General features: G+C 39.9%; 1 protein-coding gene across 4 annotated transcripts in view; it reads right to left on the bottom strand.

Annotated features, from left to right (window-relative positions):
- LOC114669385 (T-cell surface glycoprotein CD1b-3-like) overlaps positions 1-16,983 on the bottom strand; it is an 86,550-nt gene that overhangs the window by 5,845 nt on the left and 63,722 nt on the right. For 3 of the 4 annotated variants that reach the window (XR_007936143.1, XR_007936142.1, XR_007936141.1), the window contains exon 2: positions 4,653-4,940. The exons of the other annotated variant lie outside the window; for it this stretch is intronic. The gene's annotated coding sequence lies outside the window, so the exon portion shown is untranslated. The remainder of the gene's footprint in view (positions 1-4,652; positions 4,941-16,983) is intronic. 4 annotated transcript variants of the gene reach the window in all.

Here is a 16,983-nt window from a genome sequence, read left to right as displayed (position 1 = left end):
TACTGTGCTACATAACCATAACGTGTAGCTAGCAGGGCTGCTAAAACATAGTACAGTGGAACCTCGGGTCACGACCGTAATTTGTTCCAAAACTCTGGTCGCAACCCGATTTGGTCGTGACCCAAAGTAATTTCCTCCATAGGATTGTATGTAAATACAATTAATCCGTTCCAGACCGTATGAACTGTATATAAATATATTTTTTTAAAGATTTGTAAGCACAAAAATAGTTAGTTATACCATAGAATGCATAACATAATAGTAAACTAAATGTAAAAACATTGAATAACACTGAGAAAACCTTGAACAGAGAAAAGTAACATTGCAAGAATTCACGCTACAGCCTTACGAACCGCTCGCTGTAAACACTTTTTTATAATGAGTTTTAAGCACAGGGAAATAAATAAACATTTGAAAAATCCATAATTTAATAAAAATCCAAGAAAAGTAACATTGCAACAATGCACGCTACGAACTGATCGCTGTAAACAGAAGTGAAGTGGAAGTTAAAATCCAATAGAAAAAAGTCTTCATTAAATACAACGAGGTTAAAACAATGCTGGAATCAGTCTCTCTAAAAACAAGCCCGGTGCATTCTTTAACTGCCTTCTCGGCCTTATGTGGCCAGCCCTCTCTCTCTCTCTCTCTCTCTCTCACTCGTGCTCTCTCTCTCTCGCTCGCTCTCTCTCTCAATCTCTCTCGCTCACTCGCTCACTCTCTCTCTCTCACTGCACAGGGAATGCACAGGGAGAGACTGAACACCTCTTGTACTTAACTGCTGAAAATCAAATCAGAGAACAGTGCATTTATATCATTGTGTGGTGTTTTTGCAATCAGACCAATGTTCAGTGCTATAATAACTAACAAACAACAAATATTTGAATGGAATAGGAGAAAGTGGGACACAGCTTCTAGTTATGAATAACTATTGTTGTCAAATGAAGTGGCATATTTTGGATAAATGCACAGGCATAAGTTATAAGAAATTCTGATCAGTGATGTGTGGCAACTGGAAAACAACAATAAGAAGTTTTTTTAGAGGAATACTGAAATAATACTAAACTTTAAGTGACAAGTTTGACTTAATGATAATAATACATTTTCTTCAAAAATGTTGCCATAAAGTTAAAACAAATCTAAGTTAAGTAGGGTGAGATTTGTGAAAATGCAAGTATCAGCAGTTTGTGAGATTTGAAATCTGAGTTAATTTAAATATTCAATCCAGTATCACACTTATGAACCAGTTAACGTCACTAAATCTGTAAAAGCAATTTACTGACAAATGTGATTTGAAAAGTGTGCTGTTTTAAAAGCAGCCTTGAACAGTATGTATAAATAAATATCCAGAAATATCCTGGTATTCACCAATTTACTTGGTAATGACTTATTAATGTTTATGTTCTTGGTCCTGGCATTAAGCAGTACTCATTTTTCACTTAATAAACAGAGTTTGCAAGTGAATACATTGAGTATGAGAACAAGGTAAGATACATCTGGTAGCCCAGGGTTATCATATTATTATTTATAAATCATACACTGAAATTAAATTTAAGCTCTGAAACACATGTATTTTTTTAATAAATATATGGAAATTGTAGGCTTTATCATTTTTATTCCATATCAAATCACACTGTTGTTTATACATTAAAAACATTATTCATTAAAATAAATTACCTGCACAAAAAATTGAAAGACACACATGAAAAAGCTATGTGTAATATCATATCAAATTCTCCAAATACAAAATTTTTTTTGGCTGATAATGAAATACCATCTTTGGGTTTACTTAACAAGAGTTCAATACTTAAACATTTTAAAACTAAAAAAAAATGGTAGCACTTTGAAAAGTTTTCAATTCTTGGGGGTGGAAACTCCCAGAATAAAGATTCAGAATCACTGCTTTAAAGCCCCTGTGCATTACACAAAGGAACTGTGAGGAAAGTAACATTTAATATTTACTGATTTTTATCATTATTCCAGTGCTGAGGCATTTTACTTTTGCAAAAATCACATGCCTTGTAATAAAATCATACCCATCAGTCCAAAAAAACTCTTTTATATGATCAGAAACAGCCAGCAACTCTTTCACAATAGCATTAGGCACAAGCAAATATCACTCTCCTATTATGGTGTAGTATACCGCACGTAGAATCAAAAATGAGTATGTGACTCTGATTTATGGTTTTCAATTATTAAGCAGATGTATGTTTAATTCTGTCAATATTACTGTATATATGTACATATTGAGAAAAGCAAAATAAATCTACACATTGTCACGTCCAGGCTCCTGAGTTGCACAAAAGACAGGCAGGAGAGGACTGAGCAAAGAGAACATTTATTTCAGCACTGGCAGGAACAGTACTCAGCCTTTATTCAGTAATGGTGCGTTAATTCAAATTCACAGCAAAGAGGACAAATTCCTAATTGTCTCCATTATAGAAACTCCAATTCTTGAGTTTAAAAGAACCTGTAGATGTCTTCTTTGTGAGGGCTCGAGAGAGAAACAGCAGAGTCTGGGACTGGGTCAGAGACAGAGAGAACCGGACAACAGGAGAGTGACACTGGCTTTAAGGACTCGCAGTAACGTATGATAAGTCCTTTACCTGGTAGAGCTGCTGCTGAACTGACAACTGCCAACAACTTGACGTTTCTTTAGCATTAGATGCTCTTTAAAAGACAGTTTCTCCATAACTGAAGTGGCTGCTAGGGAACAGGATGCATTTCAAACAGTCATAATATTTATAAATCTATATTTTATACGAGAGAGAGAGAGTTAATTTCTGGCTGCAGACAGATAAAGTAGAAGAGTTGCATCTGGAATTGTATCTCATATTAAGGAAATGTACATAATATTTGAATAAGATGACAGAAAGGGTGCAGCTACCACACCCTGTTGCTACTGCCACATGTCACAATGCTTTAACAATTCGAGTGCTGTTTTGTTGGACGCCACCCAGTCATGCAGCCTTCGGACCCCTTTTTTCCTAACCAGGCCATGTGGGCACAGCTGGGGAAACAAAACATCAGCATCAGACGAGAATGTTGCCCTTGTCACTGAGACTTTCTTCAAAGCTGTTCACGTAGTGCATGCACAGCGATTTGTATCAAGAATTCAAATTAGTTAAAGTTTTAGATAAAAGGCTAGCATTATGATGCCAGTTAAAATAACATATTTTTCAGGGACTAATTCACATAGATACGGGTAAAGACTGGAGCACCAGTGAAAGCCACATAAACACAAAGAGAAAGGCAAACTTTATGCAGACAGGGGCATTCAGATATTAAAGCAGACGTTTACATGAAAAAATAAAAGTTTCTCTGAAGTTCATAAACACTAAATATATTTCACAAGTCACGGCGCAATGCACGATAGCGTGCATTGAATACACTTGAGCATTCATAGTTTTCAAACTCTCTGTAGGTTTACCATTCGTTTGCTCAGAGGTTGATGCACTTGCTGCTTCGTGAGCAGCTCTTCTTTTCTCCACACTAGCGGCCCTCTTCTTCTCTTCTTCCGTTGCCATCTTTTCAGATTAAGTCAGATTTAGTCAGTTTTTACGTTGCAATTAGTTAGTACATTTTTTTTTATTTTCACTTAAGCTGGCACTTAAGTGTTCAATCTGCCTCAAGAATGATTTAAGATATGAAGAGGTAGGGGAAGTGACAGTGAAGGTGGTAGCGATGAGAACGGCGCCCATACGCACGTGCCGCATGGCCACCCACTGCTGAGAGTTGATTGTACAATAAAATAAAAAAAAATAAAAAGAGTAATAAAAATCATCACCCCAAAAGCGGATAGTAGACATCACTTAGTATATGTGTACCAAATTACAGGTCAATAGGTCAAACGGTTTGCAAGCTGCAGGTGATTTAAAATCCTGGACAGACAAACGGACAGCCATGGTAGCATATTATTTAAGAAAATAATCTGTTCCAAAAATTTCAACCATCAGTTCTTATAATTGGTATGACCGTTCATATTTTGTCTAGTTTAATTGTACGCAAAAGGCAATCAGAATATCACCAGCATGCTCAGCTGAACAACAGATAAAGGGTTTACAGTTAATTGCTAAAGCATGAGATGAATCTGACTGTTTTTGAGTGCACAGCTCAGTTTCCTGGCATCCATTCCCTAAAATAACAAACTCCATGGAGAAGGTAGTCCGGCAAAGACTCTAAACGCATCCAGTTGCTAACAGACGTCAGTTTTAACATCTGCGTGAGTGTGTGAAGCAGCATTCAATCATTGTGGTCGAACTGTTGAAGATGTGAACTTTAAACTATTCTGAAATTCATATTTGAGCTTTACACCTAGCTAATCAATACATTTTTAGGAAAGGAAAATAAGAAACACTTTCAAATGTTTGGAATTTTCTTTGCTGGGGTAAAGAAAATTTCAATTAAATGAATAAATCAGAGCACACAGAAGCACAGTATGGCTCTCCTACCTTTCTTTTGTTTTAGCCTAACCATTTTTTTCAGTATTTAAATCATATTAAGAATGAATTCTTTTTGAACATTAATTTCTCTCTCACATGTAACCATTTTATGAACTGACAATAACATACAGATCATTTGTACAGAATAAACATTCCTAATATTTCACATGTTGCATTTCTAAGTTTCTTGGAATATCTGTTTAAAACTCTTACCTTTTTTATTCGAGGGCACAATGAGTTATTGTGGCATCCCGGAATTTGTCATTTGGCAGTAGAACAAAGGTTCTTTATTTTCTCTATGAAACATATTCACAGCCTTGATGAACTTGTAGGTGTTATCATCATTCAGTAGAAGTTGTCCACTCTTTGCTGGTACAGGTTCTGCTTCACCTTTGTACCACTCTATGTCAATATCTTCAGGGTAGAATCCATTGATTTTACAAGTGAGCTGAACGGTTTCTTCAGGCATTGATTCCTTGAAGGTAGATACACTGAGCCCAGCTGTAGATTTAATTAATAACTTTCAGAATTATTTTGCAGAAAATAGCAGATCTTAATATGCCATACTATAAATTGAAACATTAATTGAAAACTAGCAATTAATTACTCCTAATATAGTGTTTTATTTTATCTTATTAATGATATTCAAATACGTTTGATTTTACTTGGATTAATTAAGCTTCCTCCTATAGGATTCATGCGTCTCTTTACTTTTTCAAGAAAATTATAGGAAAAATAGAGTAAGAGCTTCTCTGGTTTCTAAAATGTTATTAAGTGGACAACCATTATTTTGAAACTGCAGGACCAATATTAAAAGCAATGACAGTCACATGAATTGAGGTGAGCTGTGCATGGCCTGCAAACTTTTTTCCTGCAAAGTTAAATATTTTCTCACACATGTCATACATAGAGCAATGACTGAGACTGTGTTTCATGTTTTGATTTACAATCCTATGTATTTTGTCTCAATGTGCATTATAAATTATAATGGTGATAAGGTTAGAGTAACTCAAATGTCCGAACAGAGTAGCTATTTTTTAGGGAACTGAATGCCGTATACTTAAACACTCTTGATGTTATGCACATGCTTTCATGAGTAAAGCTTTTAAAGCCAAGGTGTGCATCATAAGAGTGACTAGCCAATTCTTTGTGAGTAAATTCACGCGGTCCTGATACCCAAGTGGAGAATTTAGCATAAGAAAATGATAGCCAAGAGAGAGGGTAAGGGGCTGTATTCCATCAGAGAGACACCATCAATCTGGACTTCTGAGACCCCATAAATGCATCAGCCTGACTTCTAAATCAAGACAAGCTGCCTGAAAGACAAGCTCCTCGTACAGATGCTTCATTTGGTGCTGCTCTTCAGCTTTCATATGCCTTCGTAAAATAATGTTTATTATTTGAAGATGTGAAGCTTTTTGACTTGAAAGAAGGACATATTTTTCTTAGGACTTTATATAAGACTTTCTGTGTTCATTTATATTTTATTATTAATACCTCTATTTTAATAAATACTGTTTTGTTTTAAAACATATAGTATAAGTATGCATTGTCTGGACATTGTGAGCTAATCTATACTAATTAATAAAAGGCAAAGCCCTCACTGACTCACTGACTGACTGACTGACTGACTGACTCACTCATCACTAATTCTGCAACTTCCCGTGTAGGTGGAAGACTGAAATTTGGCAGGCTGATTCCTTACAGCTTACTTACAAAAGTTAGGCAGGTTCATTTTGAAATTCAACGCGTAATGGTCATAACTGGAACCTCTTTTTTCACAATATACTGTAATGGATGGCCGTGGGAGGAGGAGTTGAGTGTCACGTCATCACGCCTCCCACGTAATCACGTGAAAAGACTGTGAACGCAGTAGGGAGAAATGAAGGAGGAGCCGCAAACAGCGAAGAACAAAAAGTTCATTAAACATTTGAGAAGGGAGCGAAACAATAAGAAGTGAGCGAGTGTAGCATACAAGCATCTTCATAAGGGAAAAAAGCACGGTGTAAAATGTAAGTTTAAATTAAGTTTATAGAAACGCTCCCGCTGCGGATTGCAATAACATATTCGCGAGATAAAAGAACGCAGTAGGGAGAAATGAAGGAAGAGCTGCAAACAACGAAGAACAAAAAATTCATTAAACAATTGAGAAGGGAGCGAAACAATAAGAAGCGAGCGAGTGAAGCATACAAGCATCTTCATAAGGGAAAAAAGCACGGTGTAAAATGTAAGTTTAAATTAAGTTTATAGAAACGCTCCCGCTGCGGATTGCAATAACATATTCGCGAGATAAAAGTTTAATGAGAAGACACCAGGTATAAACGAACCACATGCCGTAGCGCAACGTTAGGGGCTTCACCTCTGGCGCTGACGTTCGAGATTCGATTCCCGAGAGGGGATGCAATGAGTGTGTACGCATGAAGAGCACAGAATTAGGGCGAAACACGTGACGCGTACTCTTTGCATAATTTGAAAGTAAACAATTTCAACCATTCTATGATCTGCTTCTCGCAACTGAAAGACGGCACATGGCGGATGCTAGCCGACTTGCTGACCACAACGTTAGGGGCATCAACTCTGGCGCTGACGATAGAGATTCGATTCCTGAGAGGGGATGCAGTGAGTGTGTACGTCTGATGAGCCCGGAATTAGGGAGAAACACGTGTCGCATACTCTTTGCATTATTTGAAAGTAAACTATTAAAACCATTCTATGATCTGTTTCTGGGAACAGAAAGAGGGCACGTGGCGGATGTAAGGCGACTTGCTGACAAACCACAAGCGTGACCTGGCAGGTAACCACCCATACAATCAGATTGTGATTCAGAAAACAAATGCCATGAATGTAATTACCACGATCTACATACTGTCAAATAAACGAAACACACGCCGTAGCGCGACAGCTGTGAAAAAGGAGGTTCACAAAAAAACAGATCCTTAACAAATTGTTATTGGAATATTTTCGATCCGTTTAAAAAGGTTTTCTTTTCTTCTTAATAAAAAATTAAAAGCAGTACTTCGCCGCAACGAAGCGCAAGAATTTGGCTATATATATCTGCTTCTCACAATTAAAAGAGGGCATGTAGCGGATGTTAGACGACTTGATGACCAAGCATAAGCGTTACCTGCCAGGTAAGCATCCATACAATCAGATTGTGATTCAGACTAGGAATGCAATGAATGTAATTACCCCGATCTACATACAAGGCGAAAGTCTTGCAACATTCAAAGATGATGGTTTGGGATAAGTACACCATGGAACATAAAAGAGCTTATGAAGCCTTGAACCGAAAAAAGCAAGATCTCAGAGATCGTAAAAAAAAAAAAAGGAGGTAATGTCGTTTTACTCGCTGTAGATTTCAGTCAAACATTACCAGTTATTCCACGAGAGAGACCAGCAGATGAACTCAACGTGTGTTTAAAATCCATGCTTCTCCCACGGTCGGTTATATGTCACGTGTTCTCGGTAGGTACACCAAAAAATGTATACATTTAAGCATGTAATGGGCAAACAAAAAATGAGGTATACCCGAAGGCACTGCAGTAGTACTCAATGTAACTTTACTTCTTCAATGTTAATGTTTTACTGTTTAATAATTTATACGCTTCTTATATGTTGTTCAAATTCTTTTATCAAAATACCAGTGACAGCGCAATGCACGATAACATGGAGTGAAAACACCATACGCATCCGCCCACGGCCGCCCTGGTGTGCACACATAGGAGTTGATTCTACAATTAAATAAAATAAAGATAAAAAGAGTAATACAATCATCACCCATAAAGCGCATAGCAGACGTGACGTACTATATGTGTACCAGATTTGAAGTCAATAGGTGAAACGGTTTGCGAGCTACAGGTGATTTAAAATCCTGGGCAGACAAACGAATAGCCACGGTAGCAAATTATAGAAGAAGATTTTACTGTTTAATAATTTATATTTATATGAAATGTGCTTCTTATATATTACTTCATATTCTCATATGATAATGATGTTAATGTTGTTTATATTGATTTCTATGTTATTGTAAGTGCATGTACAGTATGTGTGTATATGTATGTATGTATATATATATATATATATATATATATATATATATATATATATATATATATATATATAAAATATGTGTATATGTATATATAATATATATATTATATATATATACATATACACACATATACAGATACATTATATATATATTATATATATATACATATATATTTTATATATTTTATATATATATATATATATATATATATACACACATATACAGATATATTATATATATATTATATATATATACATATAATATATGTGTGTATATATATATATATATGTGTGTATATATATATATTATATATATATATATATATATATATATATATATAAGGCGGAGTGGTGGCTCTGAGGCTAAGGATCTGCGCTGGTATCCCGAAGGTTGCCGGTTCGAATCCCCGTCACTGCCAAAAGAGATCCTGCTCTGCTGGGCCCTTGAGCAAGGCCCTTAACCTGTAATTGCTCCAGGGGGCGCTGTACAATGGCTGACCCTGCGCTCTGACCCCAAGGGGTATGCGAAAAAACTAACAAACACTGTTGTAAGTCGCTCTGGATAAGAGCGTCTGCTAAATGATGTAAATGTAAATATATATACTGTATATAATATATATGTATATATATATGACAGCAACACTCATAACAATGACAACACAATTACATTGACAATCATGTTACGTTATTTTTAAAATGTTTCCTTTACTTTTTCATAACCTCTTTAACACACTACTTCTCCGCTGCGAAGCGCGGGTATTTTGCTAGTTAAGTAATAAAGTAGATACAGGACACGTGATGTGGGTGGATTGTCACCTTAAATCCCGAAGTGTTAGCAGGCTGAAGAAGGATGTCTCCAATAAAGAGCCCCACAGTTAGGAATACCAGAGCATTGGTTATTAAGTGGCAATAACTAAGGTATATCAGTCTTCAGTTACTAGGGGACACACAGCGATATCTGTTTGGTCTGCTCCTGCTAAAGCTAGTGAGTCCGTATGTGAAGTACTGAGAAATGGCAGGATGTGCAGGCATGATCCAAAATCAGTAATTAAGTGGAGATAGTGTGTGTGTGTGTGCGTGTGTGTGTGCGTGTGTGTGTGTGTATCTTTATGAGCAAGACCTAAGCCCAGTCTGCACCAGAGTAGGCCAACTCAATAACAAATCTAGTAAGCCCTGCTCACCCCGCAATACTACTGTACATAGTGTGATATATGGCCGGCAGTTTATCCCGGCCAATACCCCCAAGCTGCCAGATGGAGCCCTCCCTGCAACATGGAGGTGCCCCGAATTCCAGCAGGGCATCATGGACCTTGAAGTTTTAATTCACAGCCCTGCTGGATACCGTGGGGGCCGCTGCAGGGAAGAACAGTGAGTGGTATTTTCCGTATAGCCTGGAAGTACTTCCCAGTCACGGGAGCGGAACAAATGATGTACTTCCGGGCTGAAGAAAAGAAGAGTTTTGATCTGACCCAGAAGTGCTAAGAAGTCACGTGGACTGAGGGACAGAAGCACTTCCGGGTCAAGGAGTTTAAAAGGACTGTGGGAGATCCCAGCAGGGACGCGAGTTGGGAGGAAGGGTGGCTGACCTGCTGGGAGTGGAGGAATTGTAGTGTGTTAAGTAATTGTTATTGAGTATTGTGGAGTGGAGGTGCTTTGTGCACATTGTTATTATAATAAATAATAATATTGGACTTTTACCTGGTGTCAGAACTTGTTGTCTGAGGGATCAAGGGGACGACAGCTCCCCCTATCTGTCACAATAGATAATAGTGACAGTCTATAGATTACTTCTGAAATTCTGAATCTTATAATAGTACTTTCAGAAATAGCAACTAATGGCATATTTTTCAAAAATAAAATTTTCATGTCATTATTTATCAGGTTATTGTTATGTAAGTAGATACCTCATACTGAGCTATAGCATCCAATTTATCCCTCCAGGTGGCAGATTCAGATGTCCTTCTATAGACGTATTGCAATGAATGATACAGAAGAAGATGCTATTAACTATGTGCCCCTAGGAGAAGGAGCTTTTTGAATTAACCACTTATGCATGAGGTGTCTCATTGGCAGGACACCACCAAATTTCAAAGTTGTTTGTTTACGATGCAGTAAACACACAAGTCATTCAGAAGCAATAATTGTATTTCTACATAGCCAAACGTGTCTTCTTTCAAAATAAAATTAAAAGATGTTATGTTGTCTGCTCTCTTTCATTATTAAAATATGCAATTTGCACACGTATACCACAAGAGGTTACCCCTGTTGAATTAATCTGCTTTTATAAAATATCCCACCTACGTCAAGCCAAATGCAGTGAAATACTCATTACCATTGGATAGCATCGTTACACACAAAACTTGAGTTAGATTTGACTTTATTGAGAACATGTTTAATGAAGGACTCAAGGCTACACTTTATTTGTAAGTACTACATAGCATGGCTTTGAAGCATCGCCGCATACAGTTTTACAGTTTAAGTGTCATGGGTTCAATTAGCATACACAGATGCTGTCTGCTGCACATTCTCCCTATGTTAGTTTTCTGAATAGCGCTCTTTCAATGTCAACTTAGAGTACATCAAAAAATGTTTCTTAATTTCTTGATATAGCCATAAGTAATTGAAATACTGTACTCGTGCTTCTCGAACTTTCACACAAGGAAGATTGAATATTGCTGTATCACATTGCTCACTTCTCTGTGTCACGAAGGGATAGACAGTGCTGTGCAGTATTTTCAATCCTTTTTCTAATCATGCTGGCTTCACCCCCAGTTCCCCAACTAACTATTATATACATCCGGCGCCGCCGAGAGTGGCAGCCTTTTCAGCAGCTTCGTGTATGACTGTATGTGTATGTTTACATTTCTACTTTTATTTTTCTATTTTTATTTATTGATTTCTCCTATCACTTTATTTTATGTGGATTTCTTCACTGGACACACTTACTTTTACAACATGGGCATGGATTTTTACACGCCGAGACTCGCCTATTCAAGTACTCAACTTCGAGCGCTGAGAACAAATGCCAGTGCCGGTGTGGTTCCCTATTTACCCGACGAGGTAAGAAGGCGGTATCATGGCAGCAGAGCGGGCACTAAGCTAAAAATGAAGCGGCTTGCGAGAAAGTGGCGTTTTAAGCCTTCGGTGCCTTCTGTGATTCTGGGGAATGTGAACTCAATCTCAAATAAGATCGATGAACTGGCTGCGCTGGTGAAAAATGTCAGAACCTACAGAGAATGCAGTTTGTTGTGTTTTTGCGAAACTTGGCTAACTAACACCATCCCAGATGCTAACATGGAACTACCCGGGTTTAGCACAGTTAGAGCGGACAGAGATGCAAGTACCTGTGGGAAGCACAAAGGAGGAGGACTCGCTCTCTATGTTAATACACGGTGGTGTAACTCTGGACATGTTAACGTCAAAATCTCCACTTGCTGCAGGGACATCGAACTATTGGCCGTAAGTTTGCGTCCCTATTACTTGCCCAGAGAGTCTGGACACGTCATTGTTGTTATTGTATACATTCCTCCTCGGGCGGACGTGGAGTCAGCGAGTGACATCATCCATTTTGCTGTTGCTAAGTTACATACGCAGAACCCAGAGGCGCTTGTGCTAATCGCTGGAGACATTAACCATGTGACGCTGGACAAAACATTACCTGCCTTCTTCCAGTATGTGGACTGTAACAAAAAATAAGACTATTGATTACTGTATGCAAACGTTAAAGACGCATACAGCGCCACCCCGCTGCCTGCGCTTGGGAAAGCAGATCATAGCCTGGTTCTGCTTCAGCCTCACTATAAACCAAAAGTGAGAGTCCTACCTGTAACCACACGATCATTCAGGAAGTGGAACCCGGAGGCTGAGAATACTCTGAGAGAATGTTTTGGAACTACAGACTGGGATATCCTGCAGGGATCTCATAATGAGAACATTGAGGAAGTTGTTGACTGCACTACTGACTACATCAACTTCTGTATGGACATTGTAGTTCCAGTAAGAACTGTACGCTGCTATGCTAACAACAAGCCATGGATTACAAGTGACATCAAGGGCCTTTTGAACCAGAAGAAAAGGGCTTTTAAAGATGGTGATCAGCATGAGCTCAAGCGCGTGCAGAAGGAACTCCGAGTCCAGCTCAGGGCAGCGAAGGAGCAGTATAGAAGAAAGCTGGAGCAGAAGTTGCAGAATAACAGCATAAAGGAAGTGTGGGATGGGATGAAGATCATCACTGGCTGCAGCTCGAAGTGGGTACCACCATCGAGAGAGACGTGAAGAGAGCAAACCAAATGAACAACTTCTTTAACAGGTTTGACCACCCTAACTCACTCTCACGCTCACCTCGGAGTACTGCACCCTCCACACATCCTTCTGCTGATACCAGCATAGGAGAGACATCCCCACCCATAATTACAACAGTGCAAGTGAGCAGAGAGCTGAGGAGACTTCGTGCCAGCAAAGCAGCGGGTCCAGATGGAGTATCGCCGCGACTGCTGAAGGTCTGTGCATCGGAGCTGGGGGGTCCTCTACAGCGCATCTTCAACCTGAGCCTGGAACAGGGGAGAGTCCCGAGGCTTTGGAAAACATCTTGTATCACCCCAGTCCCAAAGGTATCACGTCCTAGTGAGCTGAATGACTTTCAGCCTGTTGCTCTGACATCACATGTGATGAAGACCATGGAGAGGCTGCTGCTTCACCACCTTAGGCCACAGGTTCAACACGCCCTTGACCCTCTGCAGTTTGCATATCAGGAGAAGGTGGGAGCGGAGGATGCCATCATCTATATGCTACACCGATCCCTCTCTCACTTGGACAGAGGCAGTGGTGCTGTAAGAATTATGTTTCTAGACTTCTCTAGCGCCTTCAACACAATCCAACCTCTGCTCCTTAGGGACAAGCTGACAGAGATGGGATTAGATTCACACCTAGTGGCATGGATCGTGGACTATCTTAAAGACAGACCTCAGTATGTGCGTCTTGGGAACTGCACGTCTGACGTTGTGGTCAGCAACACAACAGCAACTGTACTTTCTCCGGTCCTGTTCAGCCTATATACATCGGACTTCCAATACAACTCGGAGTCCTGCCATGTGCAAAAGTTCACTGATGACACTGCTATCGTGGGCTGCATCAGGAATGGGCTGGACGATGAGTATAGGGACCTAATCAATGACTTTGTTAAATGGTGCAACTCAAACCACCTACAACTGAACACCAGCAAAACCAAGGAGCTGGTGGTGGATTTTAGGAGGCCCAGACCCCTCATAGACCCCGTGATCATCAAAGGTGACTGTGTGCAGATGGTGCAGACCTATAAATACCTGGGAGTGCAGCTGGATGATAAATTAGACTGGACTGCCAATACTGATGCGCTGTGCAAGAAAGGACAGAGCCGACTATACTTCCTTAGAAGGCTGGCATCCTTCAACATCTGCAATAAGATGCTGCAGATGTTCTATCAGACAGTTGTGGCGAGCGCCCTCTTCTATGCGGTGGTGTGCTGGGGAGGCAGCATTAAGAGGAAAGACGCCTCACGCCTGGACAAACTGGTGAGGAAGGCAGGCTCTATTGTTGGCATGGAGCTGGACAGTTTAACATCTGTGGCAGAGCGACGGGTGCTAAGCAGGCTCCTGTCAATCATGGAGAATCCACTGCATCCACTGAACAGTGTCATCTCCAGACAGAGGAGCAGCTTCAGCGACAGACTGCTGTCACTGTCCTGCTCCACTGACAGATTGAGGAGATCGTTCCTCCCCCAAACTATGCGACTCTTCAGTTCCACCCCGGGGGGTAAACATTAACTTTTAACATTATACAAAGTTATTGTCTGTTTTTCACCTGCATTATTATCATTCTTTAATTTAATATTATTTATTGTATCAGTATGCTGCTGCTGGAGAATGTGAATTTCCCATTGGGATTAATAAAGTATCTATCTATCTCTCTATCTCTCTATCTCTCTATCTATCTATCTATCTATCTATCTATCTATCTATCTATCTATCTATCTATCTATCTATCTATCTATCTATCTATCGCTACCCCATGGGAAAAAGACAAACAAGCACAATTACAAAAGGGAAATAAAATTAAACAGTGGCCACAGGGTCAGAGTGGTTAAAGGGAAATATGGTTAGAAACAGGATAAAAAGTCTCACGAGGCTGAGATTAGACCATAAACAAGACTCATATGCTTGCAAGCTGGCGACAGCCTCCTGAGACTCTAAAGTGCCTGACAAATACTGGTTTAGATGTATGTGTCTGTATGACTAGCTCTGCACTCAGGGCTGTCAAGAAACGCATCGTCCTCTCTCAAGTAACCCAGCACTGGAAGAAGCTGGTGTGAAAATGTATTGTAATGGATTCATACCTGGCCGGGACACCTGTGTAATGGACGGACTAGGGGAAGGAGCTTGCACGGGGCAATGCTTCTCCCGGTACAACAAAGTTCACACCCCTTGGCTTGCTACAGTGCCACAGGTTTGGAGCACCAGGGGATGCATGGAGAGTGGCTGAGCCCTCCTCTGAAGGGCTGCCACCACACCTGGAAGTGCAGCCAGGAGATTGCTGGGAGGAAGACGCTAGTAAAGTGGGGGACTTCTAAGGTTAATTAGCCCCTGCCAAACCAGCGATCAGCACATAGAAAACAAAAGGGGTGCAGACAGTGCTGGGACTGAGAAATAAAAAAAGGGGACACATAAGAAAAAGAGCAGGTCTCCTGAATCTGTAGCATGTGAGTCAGGCAGAGGGATAAGCTGAGCTTGGCTGGGTGTAGAGCAAAGCAGGACACTCCATCCTGTCCTGCACCAGGGGAGGGGCAGTTGTGCTACGAATGCTGCTGACTGGGTCATGGCTGGAGACGATGTCCATACAGGAAACACAGGAGACAATACTGGCACAGCGTCTCCTTGCCACTCTGTTGTTTCTGTTTTTCAGGGCAAAGGTAGGGACTGGTCAACCATGGACTCTCCTGGAGGAAGACAACCCTCGCAGGACTGAACACCCCACAGAGCTCAGCTGAGGGAGGGGCAGTGTAACGGATGGCCGGGAATCTTATCAAGCCGGGATGTCTCCATAACATAAGGGCCAAGGGAAGGAGCTTGCATGGGGCAACACTTCCCCCAGGATGACAGTGCAGCCCCCTGGCTTGCTACAGTCCCATGGGTTTGGAGACATGGAAGCTCAGCCTTGGAAAGTGGGCACATGGAAAGTGGCTGAGCCTTCCTCTACAGGGCTGCCACCACACCCAGAATTGTGGCCGGAAGGAGATTATGGAACACCTGGAGCACTTCTGGGAACCCTATAAAAGGAGCCAGCTACCACTACTCCGAGAGACAGATTCGGGAGGAAGGGAGACTAAGCTTGCCAGGAGGACTGGAGGGGGATTGGACAGAAACAGAGGAAAGAAAAGAAAAGAAAAGAAAGTATTGTGTTTTTGCTTTGGAGCTCTGTTTACTAGTGGGAAATAGGGAAGAAAAAATAAAAGCATGTGTGTAGAACTTATGTCGTGTGTCTGTCTGTGTTGGGTCTGTAGGCCACAGTATATATGTACTTAGTTTATTCCAGATGTGAAATGCAAGAAAAAGGCAACAACAACAATAAAAAATAAATAACACATTGATCTTCTGTAGGGCAACTGTAACAAAAGACAGAAGATTTGTGAACTGCAGCACAAAAAACCCAATCTAGTGTACAAAATGTAAGGTTTCTCTGTGTGTAATGGTAAACAAAATTGTTTCAAGGACTGGCATGAAAAATAATTTGAAAGTAAAGGTTGGGATGAGTACAAAATTATACATACATAGTTACAAATTACTTACTGCTTCACAGTGGTTTTTATTTAGTAAGTATGTTTTTCTCTATTATAATAAAAAAAAATCCTAGGACGAGGCAATACTTTTTATCCTGGGATGAGATGTGACTTTCTCAGAGATAATTTAAAGACCCGCGAGACAAGACTTTATGCAAAGAGATTTAGAAAAGTCCTGCCCACATCTAAAACATTTACACCACGCACACGGTTCAATCATTTCTCATTCGTGTGAATTCTTTTGTCAGACACAGTTCATGTAGAGAGAAAGAAACGATATTCACTCACGGGCAGTTATACGTTGCGTTGTCACGATGTAATTCCAAACACAGCATCAAACTTCAATGCGATATTGATGAAGAGGTAATTCCAAATATTGTTTTTACTGAAGTGTTATAGTAAAAGTGTAAGTTTAAAAAGTATTTGAGTGTGAATTTCAAAGCTAAAAAGAATGAAAACATATAATACAACCAATACCTCTAACGCAACCTGAAACATAAATGCAGAGCAGGTTAGAGATTATGAAAGTACAAAAATTCAAAAGTCTCAAGAAACTGACAGAAAAGATCAATAAAGAGGCCTATCCATGAGAATTAACAGATTTGTTGTTTGTTCAAAGTGAAATCCACATACGCGAGCAGCAGAGACACAAAGTTGCTGACATGTAGCGCAGTCAGGAAGGTT

Source organism: Erpetoichthys calabaricus, chromosome 1 (assembly GCF_900747795.2).
Source record: "Erpetoichthys calabaricus chromosome 1, fErpCal1.3, whole genome shotgun sequence".
NCBI lineage: Eukaryota > Metazoa > Chordata > Cladistia > Polypteriformes > Polypteridae > Erpetoichthys > Erpetoichthys calabaricus.
This window is presented reverse-complemented; position numbering and strand designations above follow the sequence as displayed.